General features: G+C 49.6%; 1 protein-coding gene across 3 annotated transcripts in view; it reads right to left on the reverse strand.

Annotated features, from left to right (window-relative positions):
• The window catches only part of PMEPA1 (prostate transmembrane protein, androgen induced 1), a 49,432-nt gene that overhangs the window by 14,395 nt on the left and 16,311 nt on the right, over positions 1-18,726 (reverse strand). The gene's annotated exons all lie outside the window — the stretch shown is intronic.

Here is an 18,726-nt window from a genome sequence, read left to right on the forward strand (position 1 = left end):
GGAATGACAGGTGACCGGACCCAGGAGCTGCCAGTGGTGCCTTGTGCTGGAGAAACTGGCTCAAACAAGAGCTCATTTCTTCTAAACACAGCTCATATGCTGCAGAGCAGCCACACAGCCTGGGTGCAGAGCCCATTTTTTTTTTTTTTTCAGAATTCGTTATGGAAAAGAAAAAACTAAACAAAAAAAAGAAAAAAGAAACCCAGAAGTTTTTAGGAAGATGAGTCACTTCAGCCTCAAATGCACCATGTGCTTTGGCCACGGTAAGAAAACACAAGAAAAAATATAAATGGAGCCAGTGATGGAAAACTTCCTTTTCTGTTAAAAAAGGTATTTCTGAAGAAAAACAAGACTAAAGTAGTTGTAAAGGAAAGTTCCTTTCCTAGGATGAGAGGTCCCTTAAATGAACCAAACCTTGCTAAATTGGTCCTGGTACTTTGGTGACCCAGGTGAAGTTTTGGCCATCAGAAGTGCTGCCCTAATTCCTTCCAAGGAGGGAACACACACAAGATGTGTCACTTACAAATGACCTAAACCAGGCTCCCCCCACACACATATAGACATAGAACCAGCAGAGCCTGAAGCAGAAGAAAGGGTGGAAATTCCATCAGGGTTTAGGACAACACGCCTGCGTCTCGTCCACCCCCATTCAGCCTTCAGTGCTCTGGGACTCCTGGAACTGGAGTATTACAAAACACTTGCCAACAGGTGCAACAGGAAGGCACAGGATGAGGACCAGAACAAAGGGGACTCTGCTTTCCAGCAGGGATGTTCCTCCTGCCCCATCTCTATCCCAAGCCCAGGCTGTGAGGAGCTGCCCAGCCTCGCCATGCCCAGGAGCAAACCCATCCCATATGCAGAGATGAGCTTTAATCCCAAGAACACTCATGTTGCCCAATCTGGCCTTTGGAAAAAATAAAATAAAAGTCAAACCAAACCAAAAAAAGGCCCACACACTCAATTTGTGCTTTTCAAGTTTCAAGAGACTCATTCCCACTCGAGGCACCAAAGTTTCTGCCAACTCTCCCTCTGTTTTAACTTGTCTTCATGGGCTTCATTTGCAGAAGGGAAAAACAAACCCAACACACTGAAAAGCTGGATATACTCAGTAAGATTTTATCCAAGCAGCTCAGTCAAACTAATGAAGAAAGATCATTAAAAACCCCAAGTTTGAGTTAATACATTATTATACAAGTGCAATTCAGCTGCTATGCTAATAAAAAGCCTTTGGGGAATGAAAAACAAGCCAAACTGCAAAGCACATAATTTATAATTCTACTGGTATTCTTAAAAACACACACACAACAAAACAAGAAAAAAAATACTCAACACATTTTGTATTTGGCTTCCTAATCATTGTCACTTTTCAATTAGAAGAGACCTCATTCCATTTCTCTCTGTAATTTTCCCCAGGGGAAGTGTTATAAATGCACTAGGCTTTACAAGATGGGCATATTCCGCCTCCAAATGCAAAGCAAGGTCACACTAATTTAATTTTGCATAATTTTTATTCCAGAATACGTTTCAAACTAACAGGTTCAGACATCACATTTAAGTGACACAACCTGCTTTTCCGTATTTCCTGTCTAGACGCGGCAGCTCCGGGAGCCGGTCACCGTGCGTGCAACCGTTTTGCAACTAAAGCAATTTTCCCCCCCAGATTCTCACCATCCCCGAGCCGGGTGTTCGTGATCGAGTCAAACCTCCTGTCATGTCCCATTCCTCACGTTCACCGCTCGCTTGCCACCTCCAACCACGCGTGGCCCTGAGCGAGGGTTTCACATTAACGAGCGATCGGAGACTCCGCTGCTTCCCAAAGCCTGCTCTCCTGCTTGGAGGTGTATCCAGGAGGCAGCTCATGTCCTTGCTGCCCACCCCCTGCCCACCAAGACCACAATGCCCTAAAGTGCTCGGAATTCAGAGCCGACGTGGGGGGCACCTCACTGGCACGACCCCACTCGTCCCACTGCGGACCACGCTCACCGCTCCACAGAAGCAGCTGCAGGAAGGTGCATCTTCTGAGCTTCCTCGAGTGCCCATAAACAAAATACCTGGCACCCAGAGGCTGAAAATCCATTAATATTTTTACAAGGAGGGTGATTTGAGTCAACGGTGACTCTGGGAGCGCCGAGCCTCTGCACACCCTCGCGGCTCACGAGGGCCGCAGGGGAGGTGAGGCTGGGACACACTTTAAATGCATTGCCTTACCTTTTACAGCTACACTACAGTTCATAAAATGCTTACTATAAACTTTATTAATGCTCTTCCTTCCACATAGGCTATCTCTGAGGAAGACAAACGCTCTAAACCACCGGCAAGTATAAAGGAGGAAAAAAACCCCAAAAACCTGTACTTTGCTGCACTCATTCTGCAGCTATTACTTAAAAGTGGACAGAACAGCTTTCAGACAGGGCCTCAGCCAAGATGACCTTTGTAGTCAGCCAGGTATAATACACATCTGCAGGTCAAACCAACTATCCATAAGATTCAATTACAATTTCTGTATATACTGTAATGATGAGAGGTGAAGTTACTGAGGAGATAACGGCTAAGCTGAACAAATGTAGTTGCACTAGCCATGATTCCTAAGAAAAAAAAACCCCACAAACTTTAAAAAACCCCAGTTCCAGTCATCATAAATGCTGTGGTGCACCATGCTAAAACCCAGGTCTGTTTTTGCTGCAACAAAATTAAAGCCAGGAGAGAATCTCCTGCAGAACACTTTGCTTCTCCTTTCACTTCCTCTGGGTATTTTTGACATTAAAAATCCCTTAGTTCTGACTCGAAACATTGCTGGGTCAGTTAAAGTATGATAAGTCTGATCACAAGCTCACACAGACTATCCAAAACATGCTCTTAAGGGTGTGGAGAAACAACTCCTGCTGCTGATTTCATCTTCTGGTGGACATCAGCCCGTGTGAGGCAATCCAGGCAGGGTGAGATACCTCCCAAACAAGCCTCGCTGTTCAAAGTTAATGAACCAACAATTAATTTTTACCCAGGACGGATGGAATATGCATCTCAGCTTCTGAATGTTCCCAAGACAGTCCCTCAGCATCAGAGCCCCACTATCACTTGTTTCCTCAGCATGCTTTGGGAAAATACCTTACACCTAAACCTGTGTTTTGAGCTCGCTCTGTGTGCCTGATGGAGAGGAGAGCTGGCAAGAGTAAGGCAAAGCCTCCTCTGGGCCTTGGGAGCGCTGGGAACAGACCCTCCACCACAGGGCAACTTCCAACAGTGTCCCAGCATCTGCAACAGCACAGGTCACAGCAAAGGGAGAACGTGGGTTTGAAATGAAAGCTTTCCCCTAATCTAGAAACTGATACGAATCTGAGCAGCAGAAAAATCCAAAAGGAAGTGATTAAGAGTCAGGGAGACTAAAAAGGGACTGAGAACAACGCGGATTTTGCCATTTTAGAAGTTTCAGAGAACTGTGGAAACAGCATTTCCCCCTGAATCACTGTGTGCCATCACTGCCACTGTACATAAGGATTATTTTTAATTAAATGTCACTTATGTACCCAGAGAAAAATCCTGTAAGTGCCTAATGTAAGGAGCCAAGGAAAGCTGAATGTACTGAGCCTCCCTCCACCTCTGATCTTCACTTTCTCCAATACACTTCCAACAACTTTTACACCACAGCTCAATGGGGCAGTGTTGCACAGAGATCCCTCCTGCTGCTGCCTGACAAGCCTCAATAAAACAGGCACAAACAGACTGAGGCTTTTCTAAATTCCCTGTTGAAGGACAAAGAGATGTAATCAAGTCTGGTACAAACCTGGGCAGCACCTCTTTAGTCTCCAGAAGACACAGGCTATGGATGACTTCTCATGGCAGGTCACATGAGCTCCCCGGCCCCGTCCTGCCCTGCAGCCCTTCTGCCCACCCCAGCCAGGGTTTCAGAGCAAGGCTTTGCCCACAGTGGTGGCACATCACAGCCTCCCTCCCTCCTGGATGACAAGGCCATAGCCTATGGATGGAGTCAATGCACGGATAGATGGTGGGGAATGATGTCATTCAGGTTCCTGGGAAGCCAAAGAGGGCAAGCAGCTGGATCAAAGCCTGGCACAGGAGATGCACCACGGTGAGGCAGAAGAGTGCTCACCCTGACCCCAGGCACTGAGATCAGCTGCCAAGTGCTAAACTCAGGCTCCCAGCCCAGCTACTGCAGAGGGACAAAGTCTTTCCCTGGGTCACTCAGCTCAGGAACAAGACCAGCTCTGACTCAGCCTCACTGAGGAACTTGGTCCCTCCTGGGACTGCAGAAGGAGCTCAGCCCTCAGTGCAGGCACGGAGCCGAAGAAATCACTGGCAACAGGACACAATTACTGGGCACAAACCTATAAGTGTGACCAGGGAATCCACAGCACAGGGTACCCGAGCCCTCTGCCAGTGACCTGCCCTTAGGTGTGTGGGCTGGCAGCAGGATACCTGTCAGCACAATGCACAGAGCTTGGGGAGGCTTAGAGAAAGAAAAGCGTCTCTCTGCCTGCCCCGAGAGCCCCTGCTCCAACTGTGAAGCAGCACTTTCTGCTCCTTGGTGCCCGTGGTTATTTACAGAGCCTAGTTCACCAGGTGACTCAGCACTGTGAGTCAACAGATTCCAGCCAAGAGCCTGCAGTGACACAGAGTGGGGCATCTCAGTGGGGACCATCCAGCAGCAGCACCTGGTGAGCAGTACCAGCACCTGGTGAGCAGTACCAGACTCTGGCACAGCCCCCAGGGACTGGAGACAGTCAGGTCATGACCTGTCCTGAAGCTCCTGAAATCTGTAAATGAATTGCTGCCTGTCACCTAAACATGGGGACACTGTAATGTCACACTGCATGTCCTGGCTTCTTCTGTAATCCTTGGGGATTTAGGGTAAGTTCAACTGACTGCAACACTGTCCTCCATGCACCCCCATCACACTCCAGAAAAGAAAGTCTCTACACACACACAGAATCTTTCCAGACACGGCAAAATTAACTGGATGAATTAATGAAAAGTGTTGACAAACCTGCAGCGAGCACTTTCATCCCCGATTTTCCATTAACACCTCTGATATCCACAGAGCTGCCCTGGCTGCACGACTCAGAGCAAGACACAGCAGAGATGTGCACAGTCCTGACTGCAGTTCCCTCTCCTCCCAATTTTCTCATCTTTTCATCCACCCCCACCCTTAGGCATCTTCTGTTTGAAGAAGTTCCTCGTAGCCCTTGATGGCAGCGCTTTAGTTACGTCAAAAAAAGCACACAGAAAACATAAATAAGGGTACAGCTGGCTTTTGACTGGGCATGTGTAGATGAAACCACACAAGAGAGACACGAAGCTGGTGGGGAGAAATCAGTCCAAATCAGACTGGTACCTCCATTAATTTGAAGCTTGGAGCTGAAGAGCATCCATGCATTTTTCCTCCCTGCTCATGACTCCCCAAATCCTGCACTTACAATGTTTGTGGGGCACCCAGCAGGGATGCTCAAGGATTTCAGCCAAGAACAGTTTCAGATCAGTAACCTTAAAGGCTTCTCAGCTTTGCAGCTTGTGCAGTCCCTCAAAGAGGAAAACAAGTCTTGAATAGGGGCAGACCAAGGTCCCCTTCTCCCAGCATCAGTGTCTATCAGCACCCAAAACCTGGGTTGCTTCATTAGCACCCTTTAGCAAACATCCTTCTCAGCTGCTGGTCCAGAGGTCCCTGCCTGCTCCCCTACCCACCAGGGGGCTTTGACAGGCAGACGAAGGACATGACCCAGCATTTTCTCCAACAGACCTGGGCTGCCGCCTTCGCACGAAACTCATTGCCAGTGGGTAGGCAGAGACACTGCCCTAAACTAGAAGTGATGGGTCTGACTTTCAGCCGTTCTCAGCACCCACATCTCCGGCTGAAGGCAGCAGCAAGGGCAGGGGCTTGGGCACCAGCAGGCTGCAGAGGAGGAGGAGACACTCTTATCCATTCTGTCAGCTCCCTGACAGCCCGACTCGCTCCCCTCCCCAGTCTTCGCTGACATTTCAGAGCACCACAGCTTCAGTGGTGCCCAGAGGCACCCTCAAAAACAAGGAGACACACAAGGACAGCCCTTGCCATGAACAGCTGGGAGCCTACCACTACCTTGCACGCCCCAATAATTAGGGCACAAAACAAGTCCTAATCACTGCTGGAGAATGAAAGCTGAGGACACCCCGTACCACCTTGCCTTACACACACCAACATGCTGACTTTTGCAAGCAGAGAACCAGAAAGGCCAGTGCTGATGTTACTTAACCAGTCTGCAGCAGGCCTGGACCAAAGTGAGCTCCACAGAGCTGGCCTGAGGTCTGTCCAGTCCTTGTGCTCAGTTTAGAGCCCTGCCCGCCCCAAGATTTTTTGCCTGCCAGCTGCAAGCATACTTGTGGAGAACAAGGGATAGATGTTAAAGCAAAATGTGGGCACACTTTGGAGCAGTCCCTGGAAGGACCTGAGGGTTAAACTCAGCAGAACTGAGTCCAGCAGAGGTGCAGTTGTTATGCCAGATGCTCATCAAAGCCTCTGTGAAAGGATGTGGGTTGAGCAGTGTAGCCAAAGAGTAGATTTTTTCTATGCAAAGCTAAAGAATGTGAATTTGAAAAGAGCCATCTGAATCTAGTCACCCTCCTGAGCTATGGTTTCAGTAGGGAATAAACTCCCAGCTCCTCAGTGAGTGGCTGCAGGGACTCAGACTCTGTAGCATCCCACTGGAGTGGCAGCAGGGTCAGTGTGGGACCCCTTGCCCTTCCCTGCTCATACAGCATGGGGAAAAATACCCTGGCACAGCAGCCACACTGCCCAGTGCAAGCAGCTCTGCCCTGGCACATCCTTCCCAGCCCTGCTTGGAAAAGGGACATGCCCATTATGCTAAATATTACATTTGAACTGCTCTAATTTAAGCAAGAACCAAAACAGCTCCAGGCAACAGCTGGAATCCAAAGGCTGACAGAGAGGGTGCAGCACCAAATGCTGCTCCTGGTTCAGAGTCCATTTCATCCACCAGATGCTGAGCTCCACTCCTTAAAGAGACCAATGTTCTCCCTCTTAGGACAGGGAAGAAGAGATGAAAGAACAAAGAACTTCAGATGGCAGATTACTCACCCTCCCCACTGTCTGTTAGGTCATCTTAGAAACAATCAGACCAGGCGAAGTCATTACTGCACTATTTTTGTATTAGCATCTGCTGCATTTATCTTCTAATACCTCCATAAAACCAGATAGGAAGGGTCCATCAGACCATCAGCAATTGTATTTGTTTACAAGGGAGCACGGGAAGTACTGGAGTAAGTGCAGAATATGATCTCGATATTGAGGTTGGCTCCAACCAGCAGCACCCTGGAGCTGCAGCAACACTGAGGCATCAAAGAGACCAGGATCAGTCCCGTGACAACAGGCAGGACAGCTGGAAAGAGCCCGTTGGATCTGGGCCTGCTCCATGCATCATCAGTACAGTTAACAGCTAAACTGCATCTCCAGATTCAGCACGGCCAGTCCTGAGGTAATGAGCAGAAATGACACAGTGACGGCAGGCTGAGAGTGGGGAAGGAGGGCAGGGAGCAAGTAGGACTCAAAAAAGAAGCCAGTTTAGAAAAAATATTGCTGGCAAACAGCTGATGGGGCCCCAAGAAGTCCTGTTCATAGTGCCAATTCTTGGGTTGTAAGTGTGTTTAATATAGTTCTTTTTCTTCATCTGTCACCTTGGGTAATCAAGCATCACGTCCTCTGAGTCAGTGACAAATGATGGCCTCGTCCTGCACCCCCACCCCCAACTTTGTTTGTTTTAAAGGAAACGGCCCCATTTCATGCTTAATAGCCACAGAAACATCAGACTGGTCGAGCTTCAGAAAATTTTTCAGTTCTTAAAACACAGCAACAGTCTGGGCCTGTTTTCAAAAGGTGACCTTCCTGAGCTCACATGGCTCAGTGGCAGGACAGGGAGCAGGGCATGCATTCAAGGGCCAGAAAGGCAGGATCAGCACGGTGGAACCCAGCTTTTACATGGAAATGGCAAACGTGAGAGCTGGGTCAGCAGCTCTGTCAGCTGGGACACTTCCCGGCTCCGAGCAGAGACCTGTCAAAGGGAGACGTGTTTAGAGAAACTCCTGAAGACATGAAACAGCTCCCTCGGAGCAATGAGAACTAACAAGGTTCTTTGGGACACCCAGACTCTAAAATCTTGCATATGCCAACCTCTTCTCTCCCTTTTTGTGCCTATTTCTCTCACCCTCCCCTTGTCGAGGGTTTTGAGACAAGGTATTTCATGCACAGTGAGCCTGATCCCAGCCTGCCGAGATGGCTGGAAGGAGTACCTTGCTTTTGAAGTTACTCCCAAGGGTGAGAACAGCTAAACTGGATTAAAAGAATAAAGTCATTTTGATTTTGCACTTAAAAGCAGGTAAATCTGCTTGCTCACTAGAAAACGTGGAGCAAGGCTCACGGCCCCCACCAAGCTGAGAATATCCAGAGTATCTCCTGATCCCCCAGGGGCAGCACGATGGCATCAGGCCTGGAAGATGTCTGGGCAGGGGTGAGGACAGAGCATCACCCTCCCCCCTTCAACATAAGCACCCAGAGAGGGACACAGGAACAAGAGTTTACCATTTGCAATCATAAACAGCCTGAACCAGGACAAAAAAAATCTACCAAATAATGACTGAAAATAAACAATATCTGGATCAAACCCTACCAGCTGACCCTAAAAGATCAGACAGGTTTTGTTTGTCAGGGGTATTTCTAACAGCCAGTAAAAATAAACACATGAATAAATAAGTATTTTCGTATACGCTGGAAACACTCCTGATCAATATGTGGCTTGCTACTGTAGGGTTTTTTTTTTCCTTCCACCCAGCAGAAACTCATGACAAAGGAAAGCACATCTCATTTATGAACTTAGCTATAAATACTTTTGCTAACTGCCATTTAGGAATTTCATTTCCTGCTTGAGCAAGTCCTGTTGAAAGAGGCAATTACCAAATTTGTTTCTAGTTATAGAAATAGATGTTTGTCGCTGCCCACATCTGTTTCGACAGACAAATTGCCAGACGCGGACGCTGCAAGGAGAGCAAGTGTTCCATCCAGGGAGGGCTTTGCCACCTCTCCAGAAAGCTAACGGCAATTAGGGATGGGGTTTCCGATTCCAGCTTCCTTTCAGCCCTGTCTCCCACTGCAACGGAGCTGCCTCGCACCGACAGGGCACCTGCAGCCTCAGTCAGCCACAGCCACCTGCACCACGTCCCACAGTGCTGGAGCCTGCTCCCTCCTCCTGCTGCTGCTGCAGAGACACCAAGGAATATGGGATTCACTTGTCACCAGGCCCAGCAAAACAAGGCAACTTTAATTCTGGAGGTCACGAGGACCCGGTGCACTGCACAGAAAGGCAGGGAGCAGCAAAGCATTCCCCTCGCCTGCAAAGCAGTGAGATGGCACAGGCTGTCCTGCTCCACGTGGGACACTCACAGTGCAACAGCCAGTGGAGATGGGGGTTTACAGCTGCCATCAGCAGGGACCACAGCCTCTCCCAGCTGAACAAATGCTGTATGTACAGGGTTTTACCAGGTCTCCCTCCCCAATGTCCTCCCTTTCCACTTCCCTCCACTCTGGCTGTCCCCCCTAGAAAGTTTCCATTTCCACTTATTCTTGGGAAAACCATTTGTTGGTCAATTCCCAACATACTCAGCCACGGCCCTGCTGGAGCCCACTGTGTGTCAGGTGCCCCAGTGCCAACCCCCATCACGGTGCTCAGCAAGTCCTGTGGGAACAGCCCTCGAGCAGGGGTACCCCGAGAGGGACGCAGGGACAGCGGCAGTGCCACAGACACGACACCCATCGACAGTCGCCAACACCCGGCTCAGGGACGTGGTGGAGGCACAGAGAAGCCACGAAGCACCACGAGCTGCAGCCAGGGAACCTCTGCTCCTACAGCTTTCTCCTGTGTGAATGGCTCCCCCCCATCACCTCGCTTGGAGCGAGGAGCCCGTCAGCCTTTGGGAGCAGTGCCAGGGACCCCCATGCCCCCGCCCCGAGGCTGTAGTTCCCCTGGGGGCTCCAGGACATGCACCCTCGGGCAGCAGTGCCACAGGGGCTGCCCCGGCTCGCAGACGGGTGTCGAAACCCAGATTGAGCAAGTTGGCCAAAGCCACACAGGTCATGACAGGGCTGGAACTGCGACCGGATTTCCTCAGCGCAGTCCAGGGCCGAGCAGCGGGAAACGCTCCCTCCTCTGCCGCTTCCTAAGCCCCGTTATCATCTGCATCACTCTGCAGCTTTTGCTTACCAAAGGAGTGACCTTTGGCAAGGTAAGTTACTCCCACGGAACAAGGACAATCTTAAGTTACAGACATAATTATGCATCGCAGGAAAAAGAAAAAATATGCAAAATGCATGCAAATGCCCAGACACGCACACTGCATCTGGTCACCACGGGATTCAAGTTCAGCTCCTGAACTGGTCTGAACTGGTCTCCACCACCAGATGGGAGCGAATGCATGTGCACACTCTCACAGAGATGTGAAAAAAAATTATATTTATATATATATATACACACACACCAGAGTGAATGGGGGAGGTGAGTACAACCGCCCCAAATCTGACAAAATTAAAGGTAATAAATTTACTTCCACCTCAGCTGTAGCAACAGCCTGAGAAAGGTTTTAACTCCCACAGTAGATCTGCTGGGAAGTCTGTTTCGTTGGGGGGGTTTGCATATCCAGGTTTTAGGGCGCATACCAAGAGAAGCCCCATAACAAGCAGGGTGTGGGGCCAAGAACAGGGCTGGGCTCCCCTGCCCTCCCCGAGCATCCCCATCTCCATTTCGGGCTCTCCTCCCCATCTCCGAGAATTCCCCATCTCCATCCCGGCCCATCTGTGTCCCTCCTGCCGCCCCATTGTCCCGCTCCCCCGTCCCGTCCCGGCGCAGCCCCAGACACACGGGGGGGCTGCGGGGAGCCGACCCCGGGTCAGCCCCCACAGTGGGCTCGGGGGGAGGCGGCGGAGCCCCGGCTGGCCCATCCCGGCCGCTCCCGGCCCGGCGCTCCCCCGGCACCTGCCCGCGGGATGCAGGATTCGGGATGCGGGATGCGGGCGGCAGCTGCCCCGCGCCGGGCGCGGGGCGCTCGGGAGGGCGGGATGGGGGCAGAGCACCGAGGGGAGGATTATCCATGGACACAGCCTGTCCCCTTTTCACTGAATTTAACAATAAAGCAGTAGCTATAGCAACGGGGTTAATTAATGCATCGATTTGCATAACTAAAACTCCCGCACCCATTCAAACCTCGCTGAAATGTTCATTCTTACACCGGCGGAGCGCCCCGCGGCCGGGGACCCGCACCCACACCGGGATACGGGGGTGCGGGGACACCCCCAGCTGTGCCCGCTGCAGTGTGACCCGGGAGTCACCCCCTCCTCACACCTTCATCCCCCCCAAAGCACCAGCATCTGCAAACCAGCACGCCAGAAAGAGCAGGAAAACGGGGGCTGAACTGTCCTTCAAAAAATAAAACAAGAGGGGAAAAAGTGATTTTCAGGGATGGAGGGAGTAAAGCGCATTCCGAGGCAGAGGGGGTAAGGAGATAGGGAATGTAAAGGTTTCAGACTATCGTATAACCAGAGGGGGAAATGTCTTCTCACCACAAACATGCATCTGCATGATGTCTAGACAGTCATAAAAAGGGCAATTAAAGTACTGCAGGCTGCAGTAAGCCAATGTCTCCTCTCCCAGTCTAAACAGTTGAAACATACTGTACTAACTTCGAAAAAAAAAATATAGGATAGGGAGGAAAAAAAAAAGACAAGTTTGTAAGGAAAACCGTTTTGAAATTCAGTTTTAAATAAGCCGGTAAATTAATTCAACCTTGTCACATCTTTGCCTTATAACATATCAAATATTCCGCCTGCGTCCTGTCTAGACTGTGATAACAAAGGGCATTTAAAGCCCTGCAAGATGCGCTGACAGAGTAGCCATTTAAAGATGCAGTATTGCTTTCTCCATCTAAAACGATTTGTCAGATGGAGTTAAAATGAAAATGATAAGTAATCACTCTGGTTCACAACCATTTCAAAAGAAAAAAACCACAAAAACCCCACAGCTCATAGATATAAATCCCACTAAAATCATTCCAATGTATCATTCCAGTGGGATTTGTCTGGTTTCTTTTTTTATGGTATTTGCTTTTTTTTATTTATTTATTTTATTATTCTGAGATGTCAGTGGCTTTCTGCAGCACATGCATTTCTAAATAGGAGTGTATTAAGTTTGAAAAAGCCAGCTCCAAGTTTTAACTGTTTTACTGGCATAAAATGATAACTCGTGGAGAGACACTATCATAATCACAAGGGTTAAATAAAAACAAAAAATTTCTTTTCAATGTTATTTAAAAACAAAAGAACAATCTACATCACATGAGAAAAACTGGCCAGTCCCCATCACTGACACAGTTCAGCCTGGTTAGTCCCTGTCCTCATGAAAGCAAGAGAAAAAGGAAGGTTAAAGCAAACTATGTGGGTGTGCACAGCATTGTTTTTTTTACTGAGAAAGGACCGTTTTCTGGAAAAGGCAAAACAAGATATAATCCTGTCTAACACAAAAAACATTCTCCTCCCTCTCTGAGCCTTATCAGCTGTTGAAGAACCAAAAAACTCAAAATAAAATATATAGACAAAATAGCTGCTCACGACAAAGCCAGTGCCCACAGGCCAACAGCACCCCCGGGGCAACGCTTTTACCCAAGTGCAAGACTGGCTTTAGAGACTGTTTTGTTGTGCCATGGCATGACCACGTGCCCCTGGCAAGGGAAGGGGACTGGGCTGTGCCCAGCCCCGGGTCCAACTGCACCATCCAGTCCCTTCTACTGGGGGGAGCCCATGGTGGGAGTCACCCCTGGAAGTTCAAAACGGGGATGAACTCAGTTCTTCTCTGCTCCTCACCCTATAGCATCCCACTACCACCTCGTCTGCACCTCCCTCTGTCTCCCAACTCTTGTTTCTTAATTATTATTTTAATAAGACTGTTTCCAACTTCATTGTTCATTCCGCAATAGCCCAAGGGCTACAACTGTTCATTAGACAGAATTTCTACTTTAATTGCACTGACACAGATGTGTAGGTTATCTGGAAGAAATTACTAAAATGAGCAGTAAAGAATGGGGCTGGATGCTTTTCTTCCCTTATGGAGAGTTTAATTTAACATTATTTCCCCCCACGCCCCATACAAGCAGCATCATTTGGTGCATTGCGGGTTCACAGAGGAATTAACCCCAAATTGTTCCTGCTGCCGTGGTGCACACAGGTGCACTATGCTCCCAGTGCTGCATGAGGATTTCCACAGGAGAAGAGGGGCAGGTTTGGGGGCTGCAGGGTCTCCACCACTGCGAGCAGGATGGCCCACGTGCCCCAGGATGGCCCACGTGCCCCAGGCAGCGCAAGCCGGTGACATTCACCCAAGAGCGGGAGCATCTGGGATCACAGATAAAGCTTTGGGGAAGAAGCTGGGCCACCACCACCCAACGTGTCCATTCCTGCACCAGCACTGCAAGTGCCAGGACTGGGGTGGGAAACAGGCTCCCTTGACCCCCCCTCGCCCTCTGCAAAGAGGTAAATCACCAGACACCAAAAAATGTCATCGCTGCTGCTCAACAGCGCCCGGGCTTCGCACCCAGCACGGCTGTGCAGCTGCCAAATCAGCCATGGAGTTCACATGAACTTCCTCTGCAATTCATGTTGGCCAGAGCCAGACACATAATAGCCTTGGATTCAGGGAGAAAGAGCTGCCAGCGTTATTTCTATTTAAAACCCTCTATTGGAGCTTCATAGACTCATTCTTCACACATGATACACATGCACACACACACGAAATGCAGAAGTGAGCCAGATCCATAAGTGTTTCACTTCACCAAGAGCAGTGCCTAATAGCAACTCCAGGTTTTGGCTCTCTGATATTATTTAATAGATTTTAATTCAATAATAAAAAGCATGAATCTGCCAATTTTTTTTTGTTATGTCTTCTTGCCAGGAAGAAGAAAAAAGTTGCTCCTAACTTTTAATCAAATGGTTCCCTCCTCTTTGCCTCCCACCCCAAGCAAGGGGCTGCAGCACAGAGGCACCTCCTGGCCAGGAGAAGGCTGATGCTGCAGGAGAGCTCAGCCTGCCAGGGTGGGCTGGGGCAGGGGCAAGGGCAACAAGCAGATGCACATGAAGTGTTCAAGTCTCATCTCTAAATATGTCTAAAAGCCACTAAAAACTTCTCCTTCAGCCAAACCTATCCTTGATTTAAGGAGGGAGAAAAAAAAATCCCAAATGCTACATGTTAAAAAAAGTCTGCATTAAGCAAAAAAAACTTCCCTTTGTTGCTAGGGGACTTACTTGCTTTGTATCTGCTGAAAACCTTTAAAATGCCACCATTGTATTTTAACAAAACCCCGAGACTGAAGCATCTCATGTGCTAAAAATCAAGAGACAGAGCACATCAGTTCCATCTTTCCTTTGCAAGTACTTTGCTCAGGCCTGACTTCGTTTTGTATCTTGGTCCTCGATGCTTTTTGGCAGTTTGCTCCAGACTTACTGGCAAGGGCTAAAAGGTTTCTATTTAGCTGGTGTCAGCTGAGCATCTGTGCCGGCAAGAACTGGAGTGGGGGTGATCCCGACTGCATTTCAAAAGCACATTTCTTTTTGGGAGCTGCCACAATAATTTTCAGTCTAAGTGCATTTGGGTAGTGGGGTGACTCCCTCCGGAGGGGTCCCCTCTGCAGGCACTCGGTTCTGGGAAGGATTCCTGGCCAGCGGAGGGAAAAGGAGCTGGGAACGCTCCCTAACCTGTGACCCTGATAACAAAAGGCAGGGAGACCGTCTAGACCTCCCGTCTGACGGGGAGTGAAGGCGAGCATTGTGCTGGGGCTGCCTCAGACAAGGCAGGCACACAGCGCTGCGGGGCAGGAGCACGAGGCGATCCCAGCTGCAGCCACCGACAGCATCGCCCCAAAAACCCACCGCCTGCTCGGGGAGGGGGGGCACGCACAGCCCACCCCTCCTCCCCAGAGCAGGGCTGAGTTTGCAGGGCAGCTCCCAGTCCCCAGCGCAGCTGGAATCAGTGGAAATGAAGGAGCCCCGGGTTTCCCTTTGCCTCCGTGTATTTCACACATGCAGTCCTCACGCTCCTGAACACACTGATCGTGCAATTCTAGCTCCATGCAGACTGCCAACAGGGGAGAGTAAAAAAAAATATGCTTCCTTCCACAGAGCCTTTATTTTCTTCCCTCCTTGTCTGGCTCAGTTAAAACGGGACAAACCACGACATTCCCACTCTGCCAAGCCCAGAGATCAGCTCAACATTCAGAAAAGCTGAAGCCGAGCCCCAGCTCTGCCACATATTTCTTGTGTGACCCTGGACAAACCCCCTGGCTTCTCAGTGTTGAGGTCCTCACATATAAAAATACAAATACCCTAAATAAATGCTGGAGCGAATGGCAGGTCACTGCCAGGGAACTGCACGGAGAGAAAACAAAAGACCTATTAAAAGCCCTCTGTTCATCTCTGCCAGAGAGAAAACACTATTACCCAGTACTTAAAAAGATGCATTAAAGGAGAGAGAGAGCATGGGGGGGGGTTAAGGACACCCCTGGCAGAGCAGTGAGGGGAAGCACTCCGGGCCAGCTGCCCCCCACGTGCCCTCAGAGCAAGGACTCAGGTGCTCCCACGCCCTGGCCATGCCCTTGGCCATGCCCTGACCATGCCACTGCAGGGACCAGGAGCATCACCTTGCCCTGAGCACACCCAGCACACAGTGGGGCTGGACCTGCACCAAAACCTGCCAACCTGCAGGTCAGAACTCTGGGGAAAACAAAAACCATTGGTTTCACTCTTCCTGAAGGAAAGATAAGTACCTCTCAGAAACTGGGTTTCCTGCCAGAAGATGTGCTCCGTCCTGTCTGTACAGGACACACTGTGACCCCTGATGGCACTGGTGTGGTACCACCCTGGGCATCAGCAGTGCTCACTGGCCCAGGCTAGACCTTTGGAGTTACAGCGTGAAGCTGAGCAAAACCAGCCTCAGCCCCTGAGATAGTTTTAATAGCCATGAAAAACCCACCCCCTTCTGATGAGAGGTGAAATATTAACAGCTGATGGTGAATACAGTGAATTCAGAGCAGGAGAGGAGTTTTGTTATCCTGGCAGCCACCTGATGCCAATCCTCAACTGCATACCCTACCACAACCACACCTTTCTACCTGAAAAAAGGTGAGGGCCAGGGAGTTTCTATGCCCCCGCCTCCATCGCTTCCTACTCCACTACCAAAACATCACCTCTCCTGCAGCAGCTCCTTCCTCAGGTGCTCCAGGTCCCTGGGACCACCAAGGCACCAATGCTGCCCACAGAGCTGGGAGCTGTGGCAGGACACTGCGTGGTGGCACCAGGATGGGATGTCACACACCTGCAGTCTCAGCAGGGTCCAGCCCCAACTTCCTCACAGCTTGGCACCTGCCATGGCAGCAGCTCTTCTTCTGACAACTGCCTGTGATTTATTTTGGTACACATGCACAGGGAGACTGAGAGATCCTACACTGGGATTTTATCAGCAATATGCAGCTATGGAAACAAACCCATTTAAGACTAATATAACAAAATGCCTAAACCCACAACAATAAAGTAAAGAACGGTGCGTACTGGCATTTTCACAGGGGAGCACTGCAGTGAATGCGGAGCATGACCCAGCTTCTCTCAGACAGAATTCACCCAAACCTCTAAGAAATCACGTACTTTCATGTAGTTACATGTTTAGCTATGTGAATTTTGTTTTGTGCAAACCCTCCACCCTGCCCTTTGATTTTACAGAGTTCAAGGACGGCATCTCCTCCTAAATCAGATGAATAGCCATTTCGGCCCTTGCTGAGAGTATTCCCTCTTCCCTCTCCACATCCATTCCCAGCCACTCTTTGTGAGAAGCACGACAGCAGACACAAAACCCAGCAGAAACTGCAGCACCCCTTCTTGCTCCGTGTGCAGGGGGAGAATGGCAGTGCCTCACCATGCTCAGCCACACTGATCCCTCTCAGCAGGAAAGAGAAGGATGCACAAGTCATTTACAGAAATCCAAAAGTCTGACATCCACATCAGAGACACCCCGGAGTTACTGGGGAGATGGTGGAATATTTAAAACACACAAGAAAAAAGCCCAAAGAAAGCTAAACCTCCCTTTTGAGTCGGTCTGAGGTGGTGCTCCCTGCCCAGGGTTGGTGTTTTGCCCTGCCACGTGCAGGGCTTTATCCCAGGGATGGGCACGGGCATCTCTGCCCGGGGGTCCCGGCTCCGCAGGCAGCACCAGGGCGCTCCGGGAGGAAGGGGATGGTGGAGGTGGCGATGTCTGGGAACGCTGGCCCAGGCTGGAGCTGCAGACAAGGACCCAGACAACAAAGGCGAGGCAAAAAGCCGTCTGATAGAGGCAGCCCCGTCTGGCAGCCGGGTCTTTCAGAAGCCCGGGCATGCACTGATGTCTGCAAGCACAGCTCTTCGCTGGGCGCACAATTAACCCCGCAGCAAGATCCCTAAAGTGTCCTACAGCACACTCCAAATAGCATCCATCTGGTAAGATGAAAAAACCCAAAGAGTACATGAGCGCGGCAAAGGAGCAAACAACTGGAGACTGCAGGGAACGACTCTACAACAAACAAAAATTATGCTTAATTTTCTGTTATTTATATTCTAAGAAAACCGCATGTTTTCACTTGCATCTCTGACTCCCTCCCCGAGGCACAAACACACACACACACACACAAAATGGGACAGGGAAGACCAGGGAAAGCAGGAAGAGCAGCACAGCCAGAACACAACCCCGCTCACATGCCTTCCCAAATCACAGGACAAGAGAACGGGTGCGAGTTTTACAACAGTCGAGTGACAGCAAACACCTTTTGCTGGAGTGAAAAACGCCCCGAGCAGCTGCTCAGAGCACCGTCAGCGACACCGGGGCTCCCTCTGCCTGGCTTACCTGCTGAAATCTTAAGGCATTAATATAAAATAAATACAAATAAACCATTGCCTGCTGCAGGACAGTTTCCCTACGGACTGGTGTGAGTGTCCCAGCACTGGGGCTGATCCCAGCCTCTGGCTCCTTTAGTTCCCCTGCCTGATGTCTGCACCAAGATAATGCTGCTGGGGGACCAGTGGTGTCTCACAGCTTTTTTGCATAAATAAGGACTATTCTGCTGTGGAACCAAATTCTGCCATCAGGCTCGAAACAATGCAACTGAAATAATTCTTTTTTTGTCTTATTTTAGATTATGACTTTTACCAACTGATGCTTGATAAAAGCCTAATGAATGATCTGTAGGCATTATAAGCCCGTTAAAGATCTGAGCGTGGTTATAAGCCAAGGTCATAAGCTCTATTGACTTCCCAGGCTCTATAGCAATTGATTAGCCATTTATTAAAATCATTTATTCACCACTTGTTAACACTTTATTTTGCTGGTCCTTTCCCAGTGGGCTTGGGACTCCACATTTGAGCAAAGACACTTCACTTTTGGGGTACTGTCATAAACTCGATTCTAAACAGAGAGGCAGATACACAGATGTTATAACAATGTCTTTTTAAAACAGCAAAAGCTATTTTTCAAACAGGTTCAGCTCAAATCCAGCAGCCTGGTTCAAGAGGGCTCCCAACACCTCATTTTGTCTGCTGAACACAGGCAGCTCCAGCCACACTCAAGAGAAGTCTCACATCCCATGATGTTAAAGGGTTCAGACTGTCACACT

The sequence above is a fragment of the Manacus candei genome, unplaced genomic scaffold (assembly GCF_025592945.1).
Source record: "Manacus candei isolate 608988 ecotype Guabito, Panama unplaced genomic scaffold, ASM2559294v1 h1tg000057l, whole genome shotgun sequence".
Lineage (NCBI taxonomy): Eukaryota > Metazoa > Chordata > Aves > Passeriformes > Pipridae > Manacus > Manacus candei.